The sequence below is a fragment of the Salmo salar genome, chromosome ssa07 (assembly GCF_905237065.1).
Source record: "Salmo salar chromosome ssa07, Ssal_v3.1, whole genome shotgun sequence".
NCBI lineage: Eukaryota > Metazoa > Chordata > Actinopteri > Salmoniformes > Salmonidae > Salmo > Salmo salar.
Window position 1 is genome coordinate 17666731 of NC_059448.1, and position 10061 is coordinate 17676791.

Here is a 10061-nt window from a genome sequence, read left to right on the forward strand (position 1 = left end):
AACTCACGTTTAGGCATCTCCCTCCTACACACTGGTGCAATATGCCCATAACCTTGACACCTAAAACACCGTAATATTTTTGGAACATAGGCTCTCCTGGGATAACTGACACTTCCCACCTTGACCTTATCTGGTAATGATTCTGCATCAAAACTCAGCATGACAGATAATGTCTTCTCCGTTTCCCCACTGAATCTACATCTCATCAAGAGGCGGGGTTACAGACAGAGGGAATCTTCCATTTCAACAGCTCCTCCTCAACACTTAATGCCACCCCCGTTATCACTCCTTTCAACAGCACCCTGCTCCGGAGAGCAAAGCATGTCACAATTCTTGTCCCTAATCTCGTAATACGGAGCACCCTCTCCCTCTGTGCGTAGGAAACAGAATAAAGCACGAGTCCACTCCGAGTTACCTTCACCAACTCAACAATCTCCAACCTCTCCTCCACCCAACCTGAGACCACATGTGGATCAACCAAACAGCAAGGATCCATTCTCTGAACTAACTCTCTGTCAGAGAGACTGATGAGAGGGTTTGGCAGGAGGCCCTGGGCCAATGGGAGGTCAGGGGTGAGGGCTTAGGGTCAGAGGGAGTGTGAGCAAAGTTACAGACATTCAGATACAACTTGAACCCCAGAGTAAGGCTACCTTTCAACCAAAACGCTTGAAACGCATGTCCATTGCGGCTGTTTGGTCAGGGAAAACACTGTCCTATGTTTTTAATTGGTTGATGGACAGTCTTTGAACTTTTCTGACAGCACAGCATAAACCTACATTTTCTCCCTTCTAAGCCGTTGAGTTGTTGCGTCTTTTACGCATTCATTTGTCTGATTTGGAAGGCAGCCTTATAGTCCTAAATAATCATCAGTGTAAATGTTAACTCCCTTGCTTCCTCTCTTTCAAGTGCATTCAGTACCTCTACCCATCTCTCTACAGCTGTTACAGAGAGAATAGTCCAAGGACCTCCAGAGCCTTCTGACCAACTACCTGCGATCTCTCCACACCAGGGAGAAGTAAGCTCTGCTGGTGATATTCCCTTCACGCCTGGTTGTCTCTGTGTGAATGCATACCTCGTATTATCCAGGGCCACTGATTGGATTGGATTTACTGTACTCACTCAAACTCATGCTATCTCCTCCCTCGGAAAGTGTCCCAGACAAACTAACACGTGTCCATCCCCCCTGTCCCCAGGTGAGTCTGCTGGGCCATGGAACTCTAGAGCAGCACATAAAAAAAAACTGCCACACTGTTGTCAGCTATCAGCAGACAGTCCCCTGAGGAAGAATGCAACTAGGCTTTTCAATGGCCAAATTTGGGGGATGACCACCAGATAAAATAAAGTTTTGGTAAGTTGTGTTACGAAACAATACCTTTTTCATAGCCTGTTTTTATTCAAATGTTTTACTAGCTACTATGGTAACTTAAACATCAAACAACATGCAGACTTTCTCCATCAAGAGAACACTCAGTGCTTATGATTTTGTTTTTAAAGTCTTAAAATCAATGCAAGTCTCGTGTCCACGGTGAATACACGTTTACGTTTATAAGACATCACACAGGTGTGCCAACTAAAATATATATCCCAGACGAGACTGAAGAATATGACAAGTAGAACAGTGAGTATATTAAGTTGCGTCCGTAGCAGTTTGTATGAATGAGGGCTTACAGAAAATACATGTTGAAATGTTAAATGGCTACGAGTCAGAGATAAGGAGTCTCTGGCTATAATGTCAGGTAAGGTACCACTGAAGGCCCCAGAATTCAGTCAGGCAGCTGGAAGCAGATGTGTGTTACCATCCAGGACCATGCCACAGCATGCAGAGGCCTGACGGGGAGATGACAATAAATGCGTTATGCACCTTTCATCACCAAACCATGTTAGCATTTACTGCACGTGATGCTGAACAATCCAACCATTTTGGTAGTGTCATTGATATAAATGGGCCGTTCACATCAATATCCAGTTCGTAAGCATTGACTGTAATACCGCTGGGGTTCTGCGGTTGTCTGGCAGCATGCTGCTTTCTAGTGATCTTACTCCCCCTCCACCTGAAATGCAATAACAACAAAAACATGAATAACAATAAGCCTAGTCAGTCAGTAATTTGGCTAACTAGGCTAATTAAACACTCATGTAAATGTGCACAAGCCTGTTCAGCCAAATTATACAAAAACAGCACAGCCTATTTGCACGAGGGTAGGATGCCGAGAGTGGGTGAAAACGTGCTTTGGTGATGACACTTCCTTTATGATATAAAATACATTTTACCAAGACAAATATGATTCTTCATGATCTGAATTGTTCATTGGGGTCTTTCTCTAACATTCCATTAACATTATCCATAGATTCTAGATGTTGTAACCTTACAGCCAATAATAAGCACCAAGCGATGCAGCTTTCTTGATGAAGTGTTTTAGGATTAAACATTTTGTGGTCGTCGTCTTGTCTCTGTGTGTTACGCTCGACGATGGAAGGATCGGACCAAGGTGCAGCGTGGTAGGCATACATTTGAAATGTATTAAATGAACACCCAAAACAAAACAACTGAAACCGTAACGTTCAGTAGGGCATACAGCATAGTACCAAAAACAAGATCCCACAATCTAAGGTGGGAAAAAGGGCTGCCTAAGTATGATCCCCAATCAGAGACAACGACAAACAGCTGCCTCTGATTGGGAACCATACTAGGCCAACAAAGAAATAGAAACATAGATTTCCCACCCTAGTCACACCCTTACCTAACCAAATAGAGAATAAAAGGGATCTCTAAGGTCAGGGCGTGACACTGTGGGCCGCAAATAGAAAAATTAGCATGTAAAAGGATTTGAGGAAAAAAAAGATGACAAGTTCAATAGTAAGCCTGTCGGGTTGCCTTAATTTTTGTACAGCATCCAGCCTAGCTGACGTAATGCTATTTTCCTGTTTTTTTACCACTTTGTTTCTCTGGCCTCCATGGATTTTGTCACCATAATTTTTACCATCCTACAAGGGTAAAAACTCCAATACATTTTCAACGGATTATGATAGAGACATCAGGTTTGGACCATTAGTTTTCTTAGAAGATTATCTACACAATTAACATATTATTTTACCCATTGGTAAAAATAAGCATTTTTTTTTTATTGGGAACCTTAAGGAGGTGCATTTTTCAGTCACCAATTAATCAATAAAGAGGCAGTGGAACAAAGTAGCTTGACAAAAAGTGTTAAAGTAGGTAAAATATAGCTAGCAAATACATTGTTTTTATTTTCTAGAAACCTAACATTAGCGACAGTGATGATGATGTGAGACTTTCCCCCAGCAGGTTCAATTTAGCTAGCTAGCTACATGTTGACAGCTAGCTAATAGAATTCATATCAACTTTATCAATCAGATGGTTAACTAGCAAATATTATATTTGTTTCCCCCTCGCATCTAAAGCTGCCTGACAAAGCTAGCCAATTGATAGTAAAGCTAGGATGAAAGTCAGAAGCCAGCTAGGTAACGCAAGGGGCCAGGGTTCCGGTCTAGAAAAACTCTTTATCCATTTTAGAATAAAGCTGTAACGTAACAAAATGGGGAAAAAGTCAAGGGGTCTGAATACTTTCCAAATGCACTGTATTAACCTTTCTGGCGCATGCGTTCCGCTAGCGACCCACCTCGACAACATCCGGTGAAATTGCAGAGCGCGAAATTCAAATTACAGAAATAGAAATATTTAACATTCATGAAAATACAAGTGTCATACATCAAAATAAAGCTTAACTTCTTGTTAATCCAGCCGCTGTCTCAGATTTCAAAAAGGCTTTACGGCGAAAGCCCGCCATGCGATTATCTGAGGACAGCGCCCCGCATGCAAAAGCATGAAAAACATTTTTCAACCAGCCAGGTGCGCCATGAAAGTCAGAAATAGCGATATAATAAATGCCTTACCTTTGACGATCTTCTTCTGTTGGCACTCCAAAAGGTCCCAGCTACATCACAAATGGTCCTTTTATTCGATAAATTCCTACTTTATATCCCCAAATACTCAGTTTAGCTGGCGCACTTCATTCAATAATCCACCGGTTTCCCTCCTTCAAAATGCATACAAAATGAATCCCAAACGTTACCAATAATCTTCTCCAAACAAGTCAAACAACGTTTATAATCAAACCTCAGGTACCCTAATGCGTAAATAAACCATAAAATTTCAGACGGAGTATCGTTATTGTCTTTACCGGAGAAAAACAAAGAACACGCTCTCATCCACGCGCATGAAAACACTACAGCCAAAATGGGAGCCACTTAGAAAAACTACAAATTCTAACTCATTTTTTAAAAAACAAGCCTGAAACTCTTTCTAAAGACTGTTGACATCTAGTGGAAGCCCTAGGAACTGCAATCTGGGAGGATTTTGTCTCATAAACATGACAGCCTTTGGAAACAGTGGTAGGCTGAAATTATTATTTTTTGGGATGGTTTGTCCTCGGGGTTTCGCCTGCCATATCAGTTCTGTTATACTCACAGACATTCTTTTAACAGTTTTAGAAACTTTACAGTGTTTTCTATCCACATCTACTAATTATATGCATACCCTAGCTTCTGGGCCTGAGTAACAGGCAGTTTACTCTGGGCATAATTTTCATCCGGACGTCAAAATACTGCCCCCTAGCCCAAAGAGGTTTTAAAAAGACGATTACTTTCAAGTATATACACTGCTCAAAAAAATAAAGGGAACACTTAAACAACACAATGTAACTCCAAGTCAATCACACTTCTGTGAAATCAAACTGTCCAGTTAGGAAGCAACACTGATTGACAATACATTTCACATGCTGGAGTGCAAATGGAATAGACAACAGGTGGAAATTATGGGCAATTAGCAAGACACCCCCAATAAAGGAGTGGTACTGCAGGTGGGGACCACAGACCACTTCTCAGTTCCTATGCTTCCTGGCTGATGTTTTGGTCACTTTTGAATGCTGGTGGTGCTTTCACTCTAGTGGTAGCATGAGACGGAGTCTACAACCCACACAAGTGGCTCAGGTAGTGCAGCTCATCCAGGATGGCACATCAATGCGAGCTGTGGCAAGAAGGTTTGCTGTGTCTGTCAGCGTAGTGTCCAGAGCATGGAGGCGCACCCAGGAGACAGGCCAGTACATCAGGAGACGTGGAGGAGGCCGTAGGAGGGCAACAACCCAGCAGCAGGACCGCTACCTCCGCCTTTGTGCAAAGAGGAGCAGGAGAAGCACTGCCAGAACCCTGCAAAATGACCTCCAGCAGGCCACAAATGTGCATGTGTCTGCTCAAACGGTCAGAAACAGACTCCATGAGGGTGGTATGAGGGCCCGACATCCACAGGTGGGGGTTGTGCTTACAGCCCAACACCGTGCAGGACGTTTGGCATTTGCCAGAGAACACCAAGATTGGAAAATTCGCCACTGGTGCCCTGTGCTCTTCACAGATGAAAGCAGGTTCACACTGAGCACGTGACAGACGTGACAGAGTCTTGAGACGCCGTGGAGAACGTTCTGCTGCCTGCAACATCCTCCAGCATGACCGATTTGGCAGTGGGTCAGTCATGGTGTGGGGTGGCATTTCTTTGAGGGGCCGCACAGCCCTCCATGTGCTCGCCAGAGATAGCCTGACTGCCATTAGGTACCGAGATGAGATCCTCAGACCCCTTGTGAGACCATATGCTGGTGCGGTTGGCCCTGGGTTCCTCCTAATGCAAGACAATGCTAGACCTCATGTGGCTGGAGTGTGTCAGCAGGTCCTGCAAGAGGAAGGCATTGATGCTATGGACTGGCCCGCCCGTTCCCCAGACCTGAATCCAATTGAGCACATCTGGGACATCATGTCTCGCTCCATCCACCAACGCCACGTTGCACCACAGACTGTCCAGGAGTTGGCGGATGCTTTAGTCCAGGTCTGGGAGGAGATCCCTCAGGAGACCATCCGTCACCTCATCAGGAGCATGCCCAGGCATTATAGGGTGGTCATACAGGCACGTGGAAAGCCACACACACTACTGAGCCTCATTTTGACTTGTTTTAAGGACATTACATCAAAGTTGGATCAGCCTGTAGTGTGGTTTTCCACTTTAATTTTGAGTGTGACTCCAAATCCAGACCTCCATGGGTTGATAAATTGGATTTCCATTGATTATTTTTGTGTGATTTTGTTGTCAGCGCACTCAACTATGTAAAGAAAAAAGTATTTAATAAGATTATTTCTTTCATTCAGATCTAGGATGTGTTGTTTAAGTGTTCCCTTTATTTTTTTGAGCAGTATAGTTTTATTCTAATACTTCAGGCCAAGGAGTAACATTAAAACCTCTTAAGGATCGGCCCCTTTTTTTAAATTTTCGCCTAAAATGACATACCCAAATCTAACTGCCTGTAGCTCAGGCCCTGAAGCAAGAATATGCATATTCTTGGTACCATTTGAAAGGAAACACTTTGAAGTTTGTGGAAATGTGAAAGGAATGTAGGGGAATGTAACACATTAGATCTGGTAAAGTATATTGTTTTTTATTTTTTGGGTCAGAGGGAATGCAAGAGAAAGGCCATAATGTATTATTCCAGCCCAGTTGCAATTTAGATTTTGGTCAATAGATGGCAGCAGTGTATGTGTAAAGTTTTAGACTGATCCAATGAACCATTGCATTTTTGTTACAAATGTTGCATCAAGACTGCCCAAATGTGCCTAATTTGTTTATTAATAACTTTTCATGTTCAAAACTGTGAACTCTCCTCAAACAATAGCATGGTATTCTTTCACTGTAAAAGCTACTGTAAATTGGACAGTGCAGTTAGATTAACAAGAATTTAAGCTTTTTGCCAATATCAGATATGTCTATGTCCTGGTAAATGTTATTGTTACTTACAACCTCATGCTAATTGCATTAGCCTATGTTAGCTCAACCATCCCACAAGGGACCCATCAATCCTGAAGAAGTTTTAATGATCTTACTTTGTAAAAATTACTTATTTTCTCCTCTTCCACCTACTTCCTGAGATTTGATTGATTGAACAATCCAGCCAATGGTTGCAGCAATTTGGCTGTGGTTTTGGCTGAACTAGGGATTTTTCAGAGTGAACTAAAACTTGTAAGGCTCATTCCTCTATATAAAAAAGGGAATAAGCTGGATCATGGAAACTATTGGCCTGTCTCAATCCTGTGGATTTTATCAAAGGTCACGGAAAATATCATGTTCTAGCAGATTGACAGTTATATTTCCTAACACAACAACCTATACAGTGCATTCGTTTAAAAAAAAATTGTAATTACTTCGCTACTATGGCCTATTTATTGCCTTACCTCCTCACGCCATTTGCACACACTGTATATAGACTTTTTTCTATTGTGTTATTGGCTGTGCGTTTGTTTATTCCATGTGTAACTCTGTGTTGTTGTTTGTGTTGCACTGCTTTGCTTTATCTTGGCAAGGTCGCTGTTGTAAATGAGAACTTGTTCTCAACTGGCCTACCTGGTTAAATAAAGGTGAAAAACACAAAAAAACAGTGCATTCGGTATGTATTCAGACCCCTTTACTTACCGCCTTATTCTAAAATGGATTCAATTCGTTTTTCTCCTCTTAAATCTACACACAATACTCCATACTGATAAAGCTAAAACAGGTTCTTAGAAATGTTTGCAAATTTTATACAAATAAAAAACTGATATCACACCTGTATTTGGGGAGTTTTATCCATTCTTCTCTGCAGATGCTCTCAAGCTCTGTCAGGTTGGATGGGGAGCGTCTCTGCACAGCCATTGTCAGGTCTCTCCAGAGATGTTAGATCGGGTTCAAGTCCGGGTTTTGGCTGGGCCACTCAAGGACATTCAGAGACTTGTCCCGAAGCCACTCCTGCATTGTCTTGGCTGTGTGCTTAGGGTCATTGTCCAGTCTGAGGTCCTGAGCGCTCTGGAGCAGGTTTTCATCAAGGATCTCTCTGTACTTTGCTACGTTCATCTTTCCCTCGATCCTGACTAGTCTCCCAGTCCCTGCCACTGAAAAACATCCCACAGCATGATGCTGCCACCACCATGTTTCACCATAGGGATGGTGCCTGGTTTCCTCCAGATGTGACGCTTGGCATTCAGGCCAAAGAGTTCAAAATTGGTTTCATCAGAATCTTGTTTCTCATGGCCTGAGAGTCCTTTAGGTGCCTTTTGGCAAAATACAAGCGGGCTGTCATGTGCTTTTTACTGAGGAGTGGCTTCCGTCTCGCCACTCTACCATAAAGACCTGATTGGTGGAGTGCTGCAGAGATGGTTGTCCTTCTGGAAGGTTCTCCCATCTCTACAGAGGAACTCTGGAGCTCTGTCAGAGTGACCATCGGGTTCTTGGTCACCTCCTTGACCAAGGCCATTCTCCCCCGATTGCTCAGTTTGACCGGGTGGCCAGCTCTAGGAAGAGTCTTGGGGGTTCTAAACTTCTTCCATTTGGAAGGCCACTGTGTTCTTGGGGACCTTCAATGATGCAGAAATGTTTTGGTACCCTTCCCCAGATCTGTGTCTCGATACAATCCTGTCTCGGAGCTCTACGGACAATTCCTTCAACCTCATGGCTTGGTTTTTTTCTCTGACAAGGACTGTCAACCGTGGGACCTTACATAGACAGGTGTGTGCCTTTCCAAACCATGTCCAATCAATTGAATTTACCACAGATGGACTCCAATCAAATTGTAGAAATATCTCAAGGATGATCAATGGAAACAGGAAGCACATGATCTCAATTTCGACTCTCATAGCAATTGGTCTGAATACTTATGTAAATATGGTATTTGTTTTTTATGTTTTATCAATTTGCAAACATTTGTAAAAACCTTTTTCGTTTTGTCATTATGGGGTATTGTGTGAAGATTGATGAGGATTGTTTTTTATTGATGAGGATTCCATTTCATTATAAGGCTGTAATGTAACAAAATGTGAAAAAAAGTCTGAATACTTTCTGAATGCACTGAATGAGTTCCAATATGGCTTTAGGAAATCCCATCCCACCAACACTTGCCTACTATATCTAACTGACCACATCAGGAAGACAGTCTTTGGAGGGATTTTGGTATGGTTATGTTAGATCTCCAAAAGGCTTTTGATACAGTGGATCGTGTGATTCTGTTAACCAAACTAAGAGCCATGGGCTTTAATAACTTAATCATGAAATGGGTTAGCTCTTTCTGCAAGAAAGAAAACAGATGGTGGATGTGTCTCACTGTCTCAACCCAAAACCTTGAACTGTAGGGTACCCCAAGGGAGTGTGCTGGGTCCACTTTTCTTTCTGTTGTATATAAATTATCTGAAACATGCCTGTACATATGACCTTTTCCTTTTTGCAGATTATTCTACACTGTGGTTGTCCCAAAAAACAAACACGTGTTTGAGAAAGCCCTCAGTGCAGAGCTTCTGAATGTCAGTAAATTGCACTCCACCTTGGAAAAACTGCCCATCTTGTATGGGTCCAAAGTAAAACTTAGGAAATCGCCTGGCCTTAAGTTGGTAGTAGGTGACACAGTAGACTTAGCTAATTAGCTAACTTCCACATTTCCACAATGGTGACATTGCCACTTTAACTTTGCATGCTCTTCCTGGTACAATAGTGCCCCTAAGATAATTAAAAACAAGCTGCAGACATCTCAGAACAAATTAGTCAGGATTACTATTGAACTTCCAACACAAATGGATCTTAAGAATTTGTTCTTAACTGACTTGCCCAGTTAAATAAAGGTTCAATGAAAAATAAAAAATAAAAAATGATCTTGACCATTCCCACAATCAAAGCCTCAGATATTTTGAAGTGGAAGAGAGAGTCTCAGCTTAAATGATGTCTTGTAAATACGATTGCCCACAGTATGGTCCCCAAGTACCTATGTAACTACTTTAACTAGGTCAGGGATAACCATAACTATTTCACTAGAAGAAGTGAAACTGACATTTTTCCTTTCAGATTTAAGAGTGGTATGGTGGAAAGAAACCTTTGTACTCAGCTGCCATTCTTTGGAATAGTAATCCAAAGAACTTGAAATTCATAACCTCCATGGTCGGTTTCAAGTTCTCACTGAAAAAAATGCTAAATAGTAGTGTCTCAAAAG